Consider the following 16,511-nt stretch of genomic DNA (forward strand, 5'->3'; position numbering starts at 1 on the left):
CCGAGGTGGCCCAGACGGGGGATTCAACCGAACCCCTGCTGGGCAGCTGACTCACGGGGGAACAGCGCCAGCAAGCCAAGTGTCTCCTGCAGGCGTTCCGACGAACCTTTACGGCAATACCAGGTTACACGACCCTGGCCTGTCACACGATCCGGACCGAACCAGTGAAGATCATACGAGAAACCGCCCGGCTGTTGCCGTACCGAATGCGCCAGGAGGTTGAGGAGGAGGTCCAGGCCATGTTGGCCCTGGGGGTTGTCGAGCTGTCCCGGAGCGAGTGGCGCAGTCCAGTGGTCCTGGTGCCTAAACCAGACGGCACCCGCCGGTTCTGCATAGATTTCCGGAAGGTCAATGCTATATCGCACTTCGAAGCCTACCCAATGCCCCGGGTAGACGAACTGCTGGGCCACCCCGGGGAGGCCCAGTTTATTACTACTCTAGACCTTAGCAAGGGCTATTGGCAAATCCCGCTCGAGCAGACCTCCAAAGAGAAGACCGCCTTTGCCACCCCCTCGGGACTCTATCAGTTTACCCGGATGCCCTTCGGTCTCCATGGGGCCCCCGCGACCTTCCAGCGGCTCATGGATCATCTCTTACGGCCGCATCAGGAGTATGCCACTGCATACCTGGAGGACGTGGTGATTTATAGCCACTGCTGGGAAGACTATCTAAATCGGGTCGTGGCGGTCCTAAGAACCCTGCGGCAAGCAGGGTTGATGGCTAAACCCAAGAAATGCCGTATAGCCTGGCAGGAGACCACCTACCTCGGCTATACCATGGGGCGAGGACGAGTAAAACCCCTTGTAGGGAAAGTGCAAGCCCTCATGGAATGCCCGACGCCAACAACAAAGTGCCAGGTGCGACAATTCCTGGATCTCATGGGGTATTACAGGCGCTTCATCCTGCAGTTTGCATCCATTGCAGCACCCCTAACTGGGCTGCTAACAAAGAATAGCCCCCGACAGATACGGTGGACCCCGGAGTGCGAGGTAGCCTTCAGGATACTCCAGGGCTGCCTGTGTCAGGAACCAGTCCTGTATAGTCCAGATTTCGAAAAAATGGTTCATCCTCCAAACGGATGCGTCAGAGGTCGGCCTAGGGGCGGTCCTATCTCAGGAAGGGGAAGGAGGAGATCACCCGGTGCTCTACCTAAGCCGAAAACTATTCCCCCGGGAGCAGAATTATGCTGTGGTCGAAAAGGAAGCCCTCGCGGTGAAATGGGCCTGCGAAGCCCTCCAGTTCTTCCTCCTGGCCGCCCCATTCACACTCGTCACGGACCATGCCCCCCTTCAGTGGCTAATGCGCATGAAGGATAACAAAGCCCGCATCATGTGCTGGTACTTGGCTTTGCAGCCCTACGTATTTACCATCCAGCATCGGGCCAGCAAGGACCATGCCAGTGCAGACTTCCTATTTCGCCTCGAGGAGATGGAAAAGCCTGGCTCCGACAGGCGGGAGCCAGACTTGAGGGGGGGGGCATGTAGTGAGGTGGTGTGTCTCCCCTCCTCCTCAGGGAGGGTCGAGCCCCGTCAGACACCTAAAGGGGCAGGGCTACAGAGTAGTGAGCCCACCCCTCAGAGGGTTAGGAGGCGACCCAGAAGTTTAAAAGCCGGCCGTCAGCGCTCAGTTGGAGCCCAGCCGCCGTCGGGAGCAGACCTGCCAGAGGGTGCCCGTGACTGGGAAGCTGCTGAGGCCCAGGGCTGTTGCCCTAACTGGCTGGACCTTCCCCGCGCCCGCTACAACGAGGAGCTTCCGGAGCTTCCCCGCACCTGCTACGACGAGAGGCTGCCGGAGCCGCCCCGTCCCTGCTGTTACTCCGAGGTACCCCTGGAGCAGGCCTGGCCAGACTTCCCAGAAGTACTGCCGGACCTCCCACCCAGCCCTGGCCATGAGGAACCTATGTGGCTGGACCTCCCCGGAGCGGACACCACGGACCAGGTAGGCCCGGAGGGGAATTTTGGAAGTAGCCCAGGGGCAGCCGACCCTAGTCAGGCTGCAGAATTACCTGTGTCCTGTCAGTGTGTTGCGGTCAGGAACCCCACTGACCCTTAGTGGTGACAGCGACTATTAGGGCCCCGGGCTGGAACACAGTGGAGTGGGTGGGCCTGGGTTCCCCCTTCACAGTGTGTATAATATGAATGGTCCAGTTTTCCACATTTTTTTTTCTAGGAACTATGTTATCTTTTTACCTTTTAACAGATGATTGGTAACTGTTTGCCATTCAATGCCAAGATTGATAGAGAACTCAGCTAAATCAGTGCTTACAGTAAGCTGAGACTCTTTTGTTGTTGTTGTTGTGGCAAACAGTAAATGTGATTATTGGTAAACACAGTACTTACATTACATTTACATTTGTCTTCTGGTGGGTTGCTAACACTTTTTAAACACTTTTCCCCAAGAATTAACACATATACATAGCCCATTATACTGTACTTTGGATTATCTGAAAGACAAAGATAACATTTTTCTACCCTTTTTGGGGTGGCATTGATTATTGGTTAAAGATTCTGTTCTTTTACAAAGGCCCTTGCTTACTGCAGGCAAAACAGAGGAATTACCCCCATATTTTCCTGTGTGTTTTCTTTGTTGTTGTTTGTTTTATAGGCAGGCCAGGTTTTAATGGCTTCTACTTTTTAAGGGTTATGCGGAAATTATTCCACTGTTTAGTTATTAAATTCATGAGGCGGTGTACCTCAAGTTTTTCCTCTTATATAGCAGACCAAGTTTGTAATGTTTTTCCTGCTGTGTTAAGCTTTAAGTTTATTCACAGGTAATAGCTGAGAAACATCATTACCATATTACTTTAAAGGATTTTTCCAAAAATCATACACAATAAGTTGTTACAGGGGTACTTACTAATATAATATTTATTTCAATGTTTAATATTAATAATAACATAAGCATCAGATCTGTTAAAGGTATCTTGTTATACCAGGCCTTTTATGTAGGCAATTTGTTTGCTGACCAGATATGTTCTTTATTTGCAGCTTCTTTTGTGCTGGCAGTTCTCACCTGTCTTTATCAGTTAGGTAACTTGCATCAACACAGGCTTGGTTTTTGGATTCAAAGCCATCAGCAGAGCTCAGAGACTCTGTCTTAACACACAAGGATCTGAAAAAGAAAACACAGCCTATTGCGGCTCTTTTTTGGAGCCCTGATAGGATTTTAATTCAGCAGCACGTTTCATTTGCGTTTCTTTTACCCCTTTCTACAATATACACTGCACATGTCCTAGGGAAAATGCACATTCTTTCTATACTATAACTTTTTAAAAAAACATTAGCCATATCAATTTTTGCATAAGGTGTAACTGTTTCTTTTGTTCTTACAGAGTTTTCATGTACCCTTATCAAAGTGACAGTCTGATTACACAGAGCTATTTTAAGGCTCAGTGTTTTTAACATTGCTTCTTTTTGTGTTGTGCACCTCACCTCTGCTGTTGCTTCAGAGGGTCACTATTAATTTCTTATTCTTTCACTACAGCTCTTATCTACTATTGTTACAAAAAAACCCAACCAAACAAACAAAAAGACTTCAGAATCTCTCCCTATTCTCCTGATTTTGACTGCCCTATTGCAGCCATGACTTGGTCTTTATTTAAAAACATTTTAATTTTGTAAAGAATCAAGTTACCCCTTAAAGGTTAAATGCTAAATCCCAAAGCCAAACAGCACTACTTACCTGGGTCTTGCAAAAAGGTCTGTCAGTTTTGCAACTTTGAATTAAAGAGTCAAATGAATTTGTAGTGGCATTAAAAACAAAAACAAAAGCAATTTATCTTACGCCTACAAAACAGGAGTTTTACAAACCAGATGTGTTGGTTTAGATTCTTAGAACTTTACATATTTTCACAGACAAATAGATACATACACATTTTCTTTTCCTTAACATTCCTTTACATTGCTTTGTTTTTACATAGCTGTATATATATTTGGATTATTTACACCATTCTTCTGGAAAAGGGCCCATTTTCCCTTCAGAATGACTGCAAAGAAACCAAGAATTCTCTCTCTTTAACATGGTCCTTTTTTAACATTTTCACAAAGTTTACCTGCTTAATTCTCTCCAGCCTCTGTAGAGTTAACTTTTCACTCTCTTTCCTTAAATCACTTGTTTATGTCCCAAAATGACACCTTTATCACCTCAGATTTCACCATTTTAAGTATTGTTCCAGGGGTTCATGCCTGCACTTACTGCTTTTCTTACTCCTGACACTATTCCCTTAGGGCTTTCAACCTGTTTCTTTATCTGTTGCTTGCCTGCTTGTCTGGGCCTGATCCTACTTTTTCCAATGAACCGTTTGTGAGTGATATTGTGATCATTTCACAATTTTGAAAGAAATGTTCAAGGAAAGGGACCAGGAAGGGTGGGGGCTAGTTGAGGAGCCCACCCTCCTTGCTGAATTGGTAGTGGAACACTAAAGAATCAGTTTTTGAGGCAGACAACAAAGGGGAACAGAAAAAGGGTCTTTTTGTCCTTTTTACAATGAGATGGGAGTCTGAAGGGGGTTGGATCGATCCGGGGTAAAGGGGAGAACGGGGTAAAGGGGAGCGCTCGGTCTGGTGGTGAGAGAGGAGGCTTTTAATAAAGCTTTTAACTTATTTGAATAATTGAGAGAGGCAAGTTTTGATTTTGTCCACCTACGATTTGCCTCTTCCCACCGCTGCATGAAACAATTAACCTCTCCTTTAGCCAATTTAGTTTTAGGTTGGCCAAGTTTGTCTTTTAAGACGTCTACTCAGTCTTTGTTCCAAGATTTTAACAGTGGCCACTGAGTTTTGGGATCCCCCTGAGTTAGCCTAGACCATTTTTCCAGAAATTTACGGGAGTCTGGACCCTTTTCAGAGGAGTCCGGACCCATCCTAAATACATAAAATGAGCCAGCATTCATTTAGGGAACTGTCCCAACTTAGACGTCTGGTTACCAATACAGGAGGACTTCACACACCAATCACACAAGAAGGAAATTCGGGTTCGTCAGAGCGATGCCCGCTGCAGCACACAAAAGGAGCCCACAGGCTACTGCCTCAATCGCCCTTGCTTTCACACCAGGGGTTTTACCCAAAGTGCGGTGTGGCTGCGATTGTGCAGATTCCACTCACTCAGACCGCGGGGACAGGAACCCCTTGGTCGGCCAATCCCCGGACAGAGACAGCACCCAGACTCAAACACTCCACAAGAGGACGGATAGGCACAGAGACAGGACAGTCCTCAGTCCAGACAAAACACAGAAATAATTACCTGACCAGATTCCTGATGTCAGATCCTGGGATCCCTATCAGAACAGAGTGGGAACCAATAGGTTCAATGGCATAGCCTTCACTGTGGTTGTGCATCCTTCTGTTCTAGTGGAGGACCGCTCGGGCCAAATGCCCAGGTGCCGGCTGCCACGGTCATCCTACAAATACAGTCAGGAATCACACAGCCCCAGTGAAGACGGTTGCCATCTTGGTGGAACCTCCAAATTGTCAAAGTTAGACTCAGGACTCACAGTTTGTCAGACCACTCTGTTTTATTAGCACAGCGCTCTGCTAATACACCCAGATAATGTGAGCACCATGCAAGACACTAACTATATTATTTGTACAGATAAAAGAGTGAGAATTAGACAAAGGGACAAAGAAAGCAAAACAGTAAAATTCACCTGGGGCACAGCATGCATATCCTACTTCCTTACTAACTCTTATTGATCTAAGGCTAATACTTCACCAGTTGCCCTTAAACGGTGCAATTGTTCTATGTTAATGTCTGTATTCCTGACACCTGGATTGCAGCATTCCAACAATTTTGCTTAAAGGTACAGACAGCATTTCTTTAATTCTTTCTATTTTCACAACATAATTCATTCTACTTTCACAATATTCTCCCAGTCCTGCTAGGAGACCATCTATAAGTCTTTGGAAGGTGGCGGGTGCATTTTGCAGCCCGAAAGGAAGCACATTAAATTCATACACTCCTGCATGGGTGATGAAGGCTGACCTTTCTTTGGCGGGTTCATCTAGTGGTACTTGCCAGTACCCCTTGGTTAAGTCTATTGTAGAGATGAACTGGGCACGTCCCAATTTCTCCAATAGCTCATCAGTGGGTGGCATTGGATAGTTGTCCGGACGAGTTACAGCATTTAGCTTACAGTAGTCCATGCAAAAGCATATTTCCCCATCTGGTTTGGGAACTAGAACCACAGGAGATGCCCATGCACTGGTAGAGGGGCGGATTGTACCCATCTGTAGCATGTTTTGAATCTCCCTTTCTATAGAAGCTTGGGCATGAGGAGACACCCGGTAGGGTGGGGTTCTAACTGGGTGAGCATTACCTGTGTCAATGGAGTGGTATGCCCGTTCAGTCCGTCCAGGGGTGGCTGAGAACAATGGGGCAAAGCTAGTGCACAGCTTCTTGATCTGTTGCCGCTGCAGACGTTCCAAGGTTGTGGAGAGGGTCACTTCTTCCACGCCACCGTCGCTCTTTCCTTCATAGTAGACACCTTCAGGCCACTCAGCGTCATCTTCTCCCTGGGCTTTAAACTGACAAACCTTTAAGTCTCTGGAATAAAAGGGTTTGAGAGAATTAACATGGTACACTTTAGGCTTTAGAGTGGAGGTGGGAAATGCTATGAGATAGTTAACAGCTCCCAGGTGCTCTTTGACCGTGAATGGCCCTTCCCATGATGCTTCCATCTTATGGGCCTGTTGCGCCTTCAAGACCATAACCTGGTCTCCTACTTTGAAGGAACGCTTTCTGGTATGTTTATCATACCAGGCCTTTTGCTCTTCCTGAGCATTCTTTAGGTTTTCTTTAGCAAGGGCTAAAGAGTGTGGGAGGATGCTTTACAGGTTTCATACAAAGTCTAGAATGTTAGTTCCTGGAGAAGGCGTAAACCCCTTCCATTGCTGCTTCACCAACTGTAATGGCCCCTTAACCTCGTGGCCATACACAAGTTCAAAGGGTGAAAACCCTAAACTGGGATGTGGTACAGCCCTGTAGGCAACTAGCAACTGCTGCAACACTAGGTCCCAATCACTGGAGTGTTCATTTACTAATTTACGTATCATGGCCCCCAAAGATCCATTAAGCCTCTCCACCAGGCCATTGGTTTGATGGTGGTAAGGGGTGGCAACCAAGTGATTCACCCCATGAGCTTCCCACAGATCTTTCATGGTTCCTGCCAGGAAATTAGTTCCTGAATCTGTAAGGATGTTGGAGAGCCAACCTACCCTGGCAAAAATGTCTGTTAAGGCCTGGCACACAGTTTTAGCCCTGGGGTTGCTTAGAGTACTGCTCCCGCCCATCGGGTAGCAAAGTCCACGAAAGTCAGTATGTACTGCTTTCCTCTGGGTGTCTTTTTTGGGAAAGGACCCAGAATATCCACAGCTACTCGCTGAAATGGGACCTCAATTATGGAGAGTGGCTGGAGAGGGACTTTGACCTGGTCTTGGGGCTTTCCCACTGTTTGGCACACCTCCCAAGACCGGACATACTTGGCAACGTCCTTGCCCATCCCCTCCCAGTGGAAGGACTTCCCCAACCTGTATTTGGTTCTATTCACCCCAGAATGGCCGCTGGAATGATCATGGGCTAAGCTTAAGAGCTTTCCCTGGTACTTAGTTGGAACTACCAACTGTTTTTGAGGATGCCAATCTTCCTGGTGTCCACCAGAAAAAGTCTCCTTGTATAAAAGTCCTTGTTCTACAACAAACCAGGATCGGTTAGAAGAGCTGAGAGGCGGTGGGGTGCTCCGTGCCGCCCAAGCTTTCTGAAGGCTGTCATCTGCTTCCTGCTCAGTCTGGAACTGTTCCCTTGAGGCTGGAGACACCAGTTCCTCCTTAGACTGTGGACTTGGGCTTGGTTCCTCTAGAAGCGATGTAGGTGATGGGGTTGTTTTCATTGATGGTGAACTGCTTTCAGTTGGTGCACTATGCGATATTTCAGGCTCTGGCTGAGCCTCTTGGGTAGAGTTGTCTGTTGCTTCTGCCAGTTCAGGGCCGCTGGTGCCCTCTGGTGTTGGAGTGGTAGATGGGCTTGCAAGTGCTGGTGTCAGTGCTGGCAACGGTTTTGGTGCTGGTTGCTTTTCCAGTTCCGGTTCTGGGACTGGATGCACTGTGGCTGTTGCCGTCGTTGGCAGGGGATCCAGGTCCACCACCTCTGCCTGGGTATCTGGTAACACAGACGGGGCTTTTGTGGACAACTCAGGAACAAAGATGGGTCTGGAAGCTTGCCTGGCTTGGCTGCGTGTTACCATTCCCACCCTCTTGGCCCGCTTCACCTGGTTGGACAAGTCTTCCCCCAGTAGCATGGGGATGGGATAATTGTCATAGACTGCAAAAGTCCACATTCCTGACCAGCCTTTGTACTGGACAAGCAGTTCAGCTGTAGGCAAGTTTACAGATTTTAACGTGAATGGGTAAATTGTCACTTGGGCCTCTGGGTTGATGAATTTGGGGTCCACTAAGGATTGGTGAATAGCTGACACTTGTGCCCCCGTGTCTCTCCACGCGATAACCTTCTTTCCGCCCACTCTCAAGGTTTCCCTTCACTCCGAGGGTAGTTGAGAGGCATCTGGGCCTGGGGATCTTTGGTGTGATGGTGGTGTAATGAACTGCACTCGGTTGGGTTTCTTGGGGCAGTTGGCCTTTAAATGTCCCAGTTCATTACATTTAAAGCATCGCCCAGCTGACTGGTCACTGGGCCGAGGTGGGTTGCTGGAGACTGGTGAGGTGGGACAATAGGGTGTCTGGGGCTTTCCTTGGGTTGTAGGTGGGGCTTGGGTTGCCCTCGGTGATAGGATTTATTTTCGGTTTGCCCCCTCTCATATTCGCTCCTCTTGCTAGTAGCTTTCTTCTTTTCTGCCACTTCCACCCATTTGGCTCCAATCTCTCCCTCCTCAGTTACAGTTTTGGGCTTCCCATCTAGGATGTACCTTTCTATTTCCTCAGGAACACCCTCTAAGAACTGCTCCATTTGCATTAGGAAGGACAGCTCTGCCAGAGAGTTAGCATTTGCTCCTGATATCCAGGCATTCCAATTCTTTCCAATGTGGTAGGCATGTCGGGTAAATGACACATCTGGTTTCCACCTTAGGGCTCTGAACCGCCGATGGGCATGCTCAGGTGTTAGCCTCATTCTGATTCTGGCCTTGGTTTGAAAAAGTTTATAATCGTTCATGTTTTCCCTAGGCATTTCAGCCACCACCTCTGCTAAGGGTCCACTGAGCTGTGGCCTCAGCTCTATCATGTACTGGTCTGTAGAGATGTTGTACCCAAGGCAGTCCCTTTCAAAATTTTCTAAGAAGGCCTCAGTATCATCACCTGCCTTATAGGTGGGGAATTTCCTGGGATGGGGAACCTGGAGAAGGATTGTTAGGATTGGCTGTTCCATCCTGCTTAGCCTGTGCTAAGTTCAGGTCATGCTTTCTCTCTCTTTCCCTCTCTTCCATCTCTTTTTGTTTCATCTCCAGCTCTTTTTGTTTCCTCTCTATAGCTCTTCTGTGGGCAGCCTCTTTGGCTTTTTCTTCTGCGTCCAGAGTAGCCATTTCCTATTTAACTGCTTTCTTGGCACTCATTTTTCTGCTTTGTTGTGCTGCCCGCACCCCTCTGCAGCTCAGGCTGCTTGGTTAACAGAGATTTTCTAACTAGCTATACCGGAGAGATAGAAAGAAAGAAAACAATTCACTTGTAAATGCCTTTTGCTGGCTGTCTGCTGGCTCACAGCTTGAAGCCTCCCCTTAACAAAGACCCTTGTTAAAAAAACTTAACACCTCTGCCCTCGGGCTGCTTTCCAAGCAGCTAGAAAGGAGAGAAAAAAAAATCCTATTGGCTTTTGGGTCCTAAAAATCCCAACGCTGCTCACCATGTCAAGGTTTTTTTCCCCCACTTTGAACTTTAGAGTAAAAATGTGGGGGACCTGCATGAACCCTTCTAAGCTTAATTCCTAGCTTAGATCTGGTAACACTGCCACCAGCCAGAAGTCTGTGTTTGACACACTTCTGTTCCCCCAAACCTTCCCTGGGGAACCAAAGACCCAAACCCCTTGGGTCTTAAAACAAGGAGAAATTAACCATCTCCTCCTTTTCCCCCCAGATTTTCCCCTCCCTGGATTGCCTTGGGAAGCTTCACACCGATCCAAACTCCTTGGATCTTAAAACAAGGAGGAATTAATCATCCCCCCCCTCCTTTCCCCCCACCAATCTCTGGTGAGTTTAGACTCAATCCCTTGGATTCTAAAACAAGGAAAAATCAATCAGGTTCTTAAAAAGAAAGCTTTTAATTAAAGAAAGAAAAGGTAAAATATATCTCTGTAAAATCAGGATGGAAAATGCTTTACAGGGTACTCAGATTCATATAGGTTAGAGGGACTCCTCCCCCTCCCACTTAGCCTGAGATTCAAAGTTACAGCAAACAGAGGTAAAATTCCTTCCAGCAAAAAGACACATTTACAAGTTAAGAAAAACAAACATAAGACTAATCTGCCTTGCCTGGCTATACTTACAATTTTGAAACAAGAAAGACTGATTCAGAAAGATTGGGAAAGTCTGGGTGTACTTCTGGTCCCTCTTAGCCCCAAGAGCGAACATCGAACAAAACAACCAGCACAAACAAAGACTTCCCTCCACCAAGATTTGAAAGTATCTTGTCCCCTTATTGGTCCTCTGGTCAGGTGTCAGCCAGGTTCACTGAGCTTCTTATCCCTTTACAGGTAAAAGAGACATTTACCCTTAACCATCTGTTTATGACACAGTCCAAAAAATAACAAGAGCTGGCAATGCAATAAAATGGATTCTGCCAATGGAGAACAAGAGTCAAGTCTGCAGCTTCTCCTTTTTAAATCAAAATCATTCTTTGAGGTGAGGCCATATGGTACAAAGTGATTGGTGTATAATTCAGTGCTGTAAAAGCATCAAGTTCTGAGGAGGTGTTTGTCACCTCCTTTTACTGCTTGTTTGTGGTTTGGGGAGGGAGATATTCAGAGCCCGTGTGGACTCCGTTCTCTTCTGGGAATTTTGTGTCTGCCCAGTGGACTGATAAATGTGCCACTAGAACAAGAAAACTACCCTGTCTGAAATGCTTCCCATCTGATAGTAATTCTATTTTTTCCTGAAGCCACCAGGGAAGGGGCAGAAGTGGGTTAAGACTGAGCAAGACTTGAATACACAAACATTTTATCCCCCTCTGTCATAACTTTCCTACTCAGATCTGAACCTTAGAGTTCAGAACATGAGAAGCTAGCATGAGACCTCCAAAGCTTAATTACCAGCTTAGATCTGATAGCGCTGCCACCAATCAGGAATTTTAGGGCCTGATATCCTCTGGTCCCCCCAAACCTTCCCAGGGGACCCCAAGACCCAGATTCCTTGAGTCTCACCACAAAGGGAAATAACCCACTTCCCTTCTCCCTCTTCCCCTCCAGGTGTTCCCCCCCGGGTTCCTGTAGAGATATACAGATTCAAGCTCCGTGAATCTAAACAAAGGGATTCCACCCTCCCTGCTTCAAGTCTTTGAAATACAAGTACCGAGAGATCAAATCTCTCTCCCCCTCACCCAGAGGGTATGCAAAGTCAGGCTTAGTAAATCTAACACAAAGAGATTTTCCCCCTCCCTTCGTTTCTTAGCCTTAACCAGTGAAAAACACTCAAACAGGTCTTTAAAAGGAAGCTTTATATAAAAAGAAAGAAAAAGACATAAAATGGTCTCTGTATCAAGGTGACAATATACAGGGTCAATTGCTTAAAGGAAAAAATGAATAAACAGCCTTATCCAAAAAGAATACAATTTAAAACATTCCAGCAACTACACACATGTAAATACAAAAAAACAATATAAACCTATTGTCTTACTATCCTTGTACTTACAACTTGGAAACAGAAGATTAGAAAGCCTGGAGATTCCTGTGGTCACTCTCAGAAAGAGAACAGACCAAGAACAAAGGACTCACACCCAAAACTTCCCTCCACCCAGATTTGAAAAAGTCTTGTTTCCTGATTGGTCCTCTGGTCAGGTGTTGTTTGTTACCCCTTTCCAGGTGAAAGAGACATTAACCCTTAGCTATCTGTTTATGACACCCTCCTGGACAACTAATAGTATATTCTGTGCACACTGGTCACGAGGCAGTAACGTTATTCCCAGCCACTCTTTTCCCCCTGCTCCAGTCTTGAAGGTCATATCATTTGTCCACCATGTATTTCTTCCTCTCCAGCCGGCCTCATCACAGACGTCCAGTCAACAGCCACAGCGTTTAACAATGCCACCTACTGCTCATGGATTCACTCTTCTGAATGTAGAGTACATATTGACAAGATTCAAGCATCCAGCGCACAATCCTCCTCTGGAGAGAGGTTTCGGGAGATTCCACCACAGCTCACTTGTCCTCCCCTCAGTGGCTTCATCACTTTTCACAGAATTAATGGCAATGCCGGAATACTTGGAGTTTTCTCTTAGAACAGGCCTACCAGGTTAAACCACAGAGGTTACTCCTGAGGAAAGGTACCATCTCAGAAGGGAGGAAGAATGAAATAATGCAGGCTGACATGAAAAGCTGTCGGATGTTTGCATAATGCAGTCTGTGTGAGCAGGTTGTTGACCAGCCAGTAGCCAGCAAGACTCCTCTGGGCAAATCAAGGGAAGCATAACACATGGAAGCTTCCCTGTGTTGTTCTTGGTTCAAAGCAACAAAAGATACTAATCAAAAGCAACCAGTTCTTGCTACCTGCCAGCTAGTCTCTCTCTCTTTTTAAAGGCTGACCCCTGTGAGCTTCTGAAGAGCTCTTTCATCTGTCAGCCTGCCTGCGTCAGGATTCATAAAAGGCTCTCAGCTGCTGATCATCCCTGCTGATATAATCTCAGGAGAAATTAGCCAGGCAAAGCATGCTGCTAAGGAGAGAAAGGGTCGAAAGGAAAGTAATCATAGGAACACTGAAGAGAAAAAATGAGTTCAGAAAAAGTGAATGGGACACTGTCAGCCTTAGAAAGAATGATGAAACAGTTTCAGACCAGTTCCTAGGGCCTGATCGAAACTCCAGGGAAGTTACTGAAAAGACTCCCATGGACTTCAGTGGATTTAGGATTAGGCCCCTCATGAAAAAGTGTCCCCCTCACAACTGGCATTCTATTGTTTTCAAAGAGGCTCAGTCGATGGGCGTAGAGACTGAAATATTCCCTCATCTATAGCGATGAAAGTTAATGGCAACGTAATCAAGCTTGCACTGCTACTGTTCATGCTTTCCTTATCCTGAGGATAACGGATTCTAATACCCTTACTCACGTTGAGTAGGATCCTATTCCATGGGTGGTCTTACTGAAGTCAGTGGGAGCATTTGAGGAATAAAGTACTCTTCCCCAAAAGTAAGGGTGTCAGAATCTGCTCCATTATTAGGGTGACCAGACAGCAAATGTGAAAAATCAGGACGGGGGTGGGGGGTAATAGGAGCCTATATAAGAGGAAGACCCAAAAATCAGGACTGTCCCTATAAAATCAGGACATCTGATCGCCCTATCCATGATAGTCACTTAGTCAGGGAATTGATCAAATAGAGCATTATTTAAAAAAATAGCATAAATTTAGTGCTGAATAACCAATTCCTCACCTGTCTTATTAGACACATTTTAAAAATCTGATTTACTTTCTATTTGTGTTGTTTACTCTTTGCATTTTACCCAACTCAAAACAATTGAGCTTCTGAGTCAGTTTCTCCTCAGCTTCACTTTCTCATCATCCCACAGCTCTTTTTCATTTAAATTCAGACTAGATCAGGAAAACATTCTAGTAAGGTCACTCCCTTTTGTAAAATCTTTACCTACGTATCTTAAGTAACTGGGAAGCAGGACAGATTCTGATCTGTCAAGTGGGTAAAGAGGAAGGAACTCCATCCAGATCAATTGCACCAGTGTAAAAACTGGTGTGAGGTCAGAATGAAGCCCAAAGTCTCTCTACAAATGCTGCAGTGCTCTAGGGATGCATTACACACATCCACAATTGCAGTGCCCCTGTCATCCAATGCTGTGTACCGCACACTATCATAATCCCTTCACATTTCATGAGGGGAGCATCACAGGAAGCTTTGTGGCCAGAGTGCCAGCAGCAGGCTGAGCTTGTAATTCCATGCAGCGAGTGGTAATGTAGAAAGCTGTCATTTCATGAAAACAGGAAAGAAGCAAGTGTGACTAGCTGAATGAAGGTTTTGGTGCTTTTTTAAGTAATGACATAAAACATAGTTCTAGAAATAACTGTTACAATATTTGTTCTCACACTTTTCCACTTTTGCCCATGCCTTCTGGTCATTTGCAAACTCACCAAAAATGTTGGCAGTGAATGATTGTATTAAGGGAGCCAGACAATGTATTGTTTAGACCAAACCCAGACCACTAACAGTAATAGCATAGTTGGACTGAACCTGAAATTAATGACTCAATCCTTCAGCTGTGTGGGCAAGTAGGACTTGTTCTTCAGAAGTGACCTGCAACACAATGTCTGCCACACCAGCACCCCCTTGTGGCCAGAGAGCCCTTTGCTGTGCTCTGCTGCATTTTCCCCTACTTCTGGAGTCTTTAAACAAAACTTCACAGTCTTGCTCATCCAAACACAGTCCTTTCTGAGGTCTGGTGTCATTATTAACACAAAGCTTCAAAAAGCAAACACAACAATGAATCTTCCACCCAGTCTTAAGCTGCTCACAGCCTCTCTTCCCTGACTCATAGACTCAGACTCTAGGACTGGAAGGGACCTCGAGAGGTCATCGAGTCCAGTCCCCTGCCCTCATGGCAGGACCAAATACTGTCTAGACCATCCCTAATAGACATTTATCTAACCTACTGAGATACTGTCCTTCCTGCTCTTGGGGCAGCAGGAAAAGATGCTATGCAAGGCCTGGCCAGCCTTCTCCCAAAGGAAAAACAAACCTTTCAGCTGCGTTGTACCCAGCTCCAGCTCTCTTCTTCAGGGAACCATTAAAGGAGACCCTCTTGCCCTACAGCTCCACTCTACAATTTCCTTTCCAGCTCTGCCTTTGCTGAACTCCCTCTCACCCTAGATAGCCCAGGTACAGCCCACTGCCCAATATCCCCTCAGCTGGCTTAGTTGGGAGCACCTGCTCTGGCCCAGGGGTGCTGGACCTATTTCAGTCACCGGAGGCCAGCTGCCCTGTGACATGACTGGCTCGGTATTTGGGTGTCCAACTTCAGACACCTCAAAGGAAGTGGAGCTTAAAGAAAGTGCTGAGCACCCACCCTCTGAAAGCAGGTCCCAAAAGGTGTCTCGAAGTGGGTGAGCAAACGCTGAGGCACCCCACACCACTAGTCACTTTTGAAACTCTTGGCCAGTGGCTCTATTTGAACAGGCCAATAACAAGCTTACTCCTGAAAGAACTTCCCTTGCCTTTTCTGTGCCTGATGTTACACTGCCCAGTCCAAATGCATTTCAGATTCTTGTAGAAAAATTATTCACTACGGATTGTTTTCTTCTTTAACTGGATGCAGAGTTGGCAGGCAGTCTTTGATAATAAGCCTGAGAGGAAAAGCCTAGCTGAGACAAGTTAAGAAATGTCTTAAGGACTGTTCGTTTTGGCAGAAAGCACTTCATACCCTCTAAGGGATGATCATAAGCTATTGCCTGCTTGCCAGCTCATAAATTATCCAGCAAGTACTAGTCTCATCATTCTCCTATTTATATGAATATTTAAACTCACAGTCATCTGTACTATAGATGCACCACAGCATTTAGGTGCCAAGTACTCGACTATTTGATATGCAGAGAAAAGCCTTGTGCCAATTTACAATGCTTCATGTATGTCATGTAGAGATTTAACAGATTTACTATATAGTTATTATCTAGTCCAGGGGGTTGAAGAGAGAGGTCAGAGAAAAAAGAGTGGCATTCTTAAAAAAAAATAAAAACCATCATAATTTGCCCCACCCCCATTCCCAGCAGCCCCCTTTTGCTCTTCCACCTCTTGCTGCTTGTACAACTTTCTCTTTCTGTGAGAATACCTGCTAGCTCCACTAATGGATTTAGGTGCTTACCTACCACTTTAAACACATAAATCTAAACTTCAGATCCTCAAAATGCCCCACTCAGCTCCCACTAATCCTGTAGGCACCTATATGCCATAAGCACCCGCATTTATGCCAGTAAAGCCCTGTGCGTGGGTACATTTCTTCCAGTGCATGTGCAGAAAGCTGCCAGAATCCTGACACCGCCAAGAAGCTTGGTACCTAACCCCTGGCAGGATTCTCAAATGAGATATTCCCCCGCGTAGCGCACCTGGGGGCCTGATCAGGTAGGTAATCTTAGATGCTGCCTATTGGATTAGGCCCCACACCAAACGCAGTTCAATAGGGAATGGTGTCCCCTCATATGCCCTACAGCCCAGTAATTACAGCATTCACCCAGAAAGTAGAAGACCCAGGTTCAAATCTCCACTCTGACTGATTAAGAATAGGGATTTGTACCCAGATTACCCACCTTCCAGGAGAGTACCCTAACCCCCTGGGCTATTAGGTATTCTGCAGTGAGTCTCTCCTGTTGAA

This window comes from Gopherus evgoodei, chromosome 3, assembly GCF_007399415.2.
Source record: "Gopherus evgoodei ecotype Sinaloan lineage chromosome 3, rGopEvg1_v1.p, whole genome shotgun sequence".
Lineage (NCBI taxonomy): Eukaryota > Metazoa > Chordata > Testudines > Testudinidae > Gopherus > Gopherus evgoodei.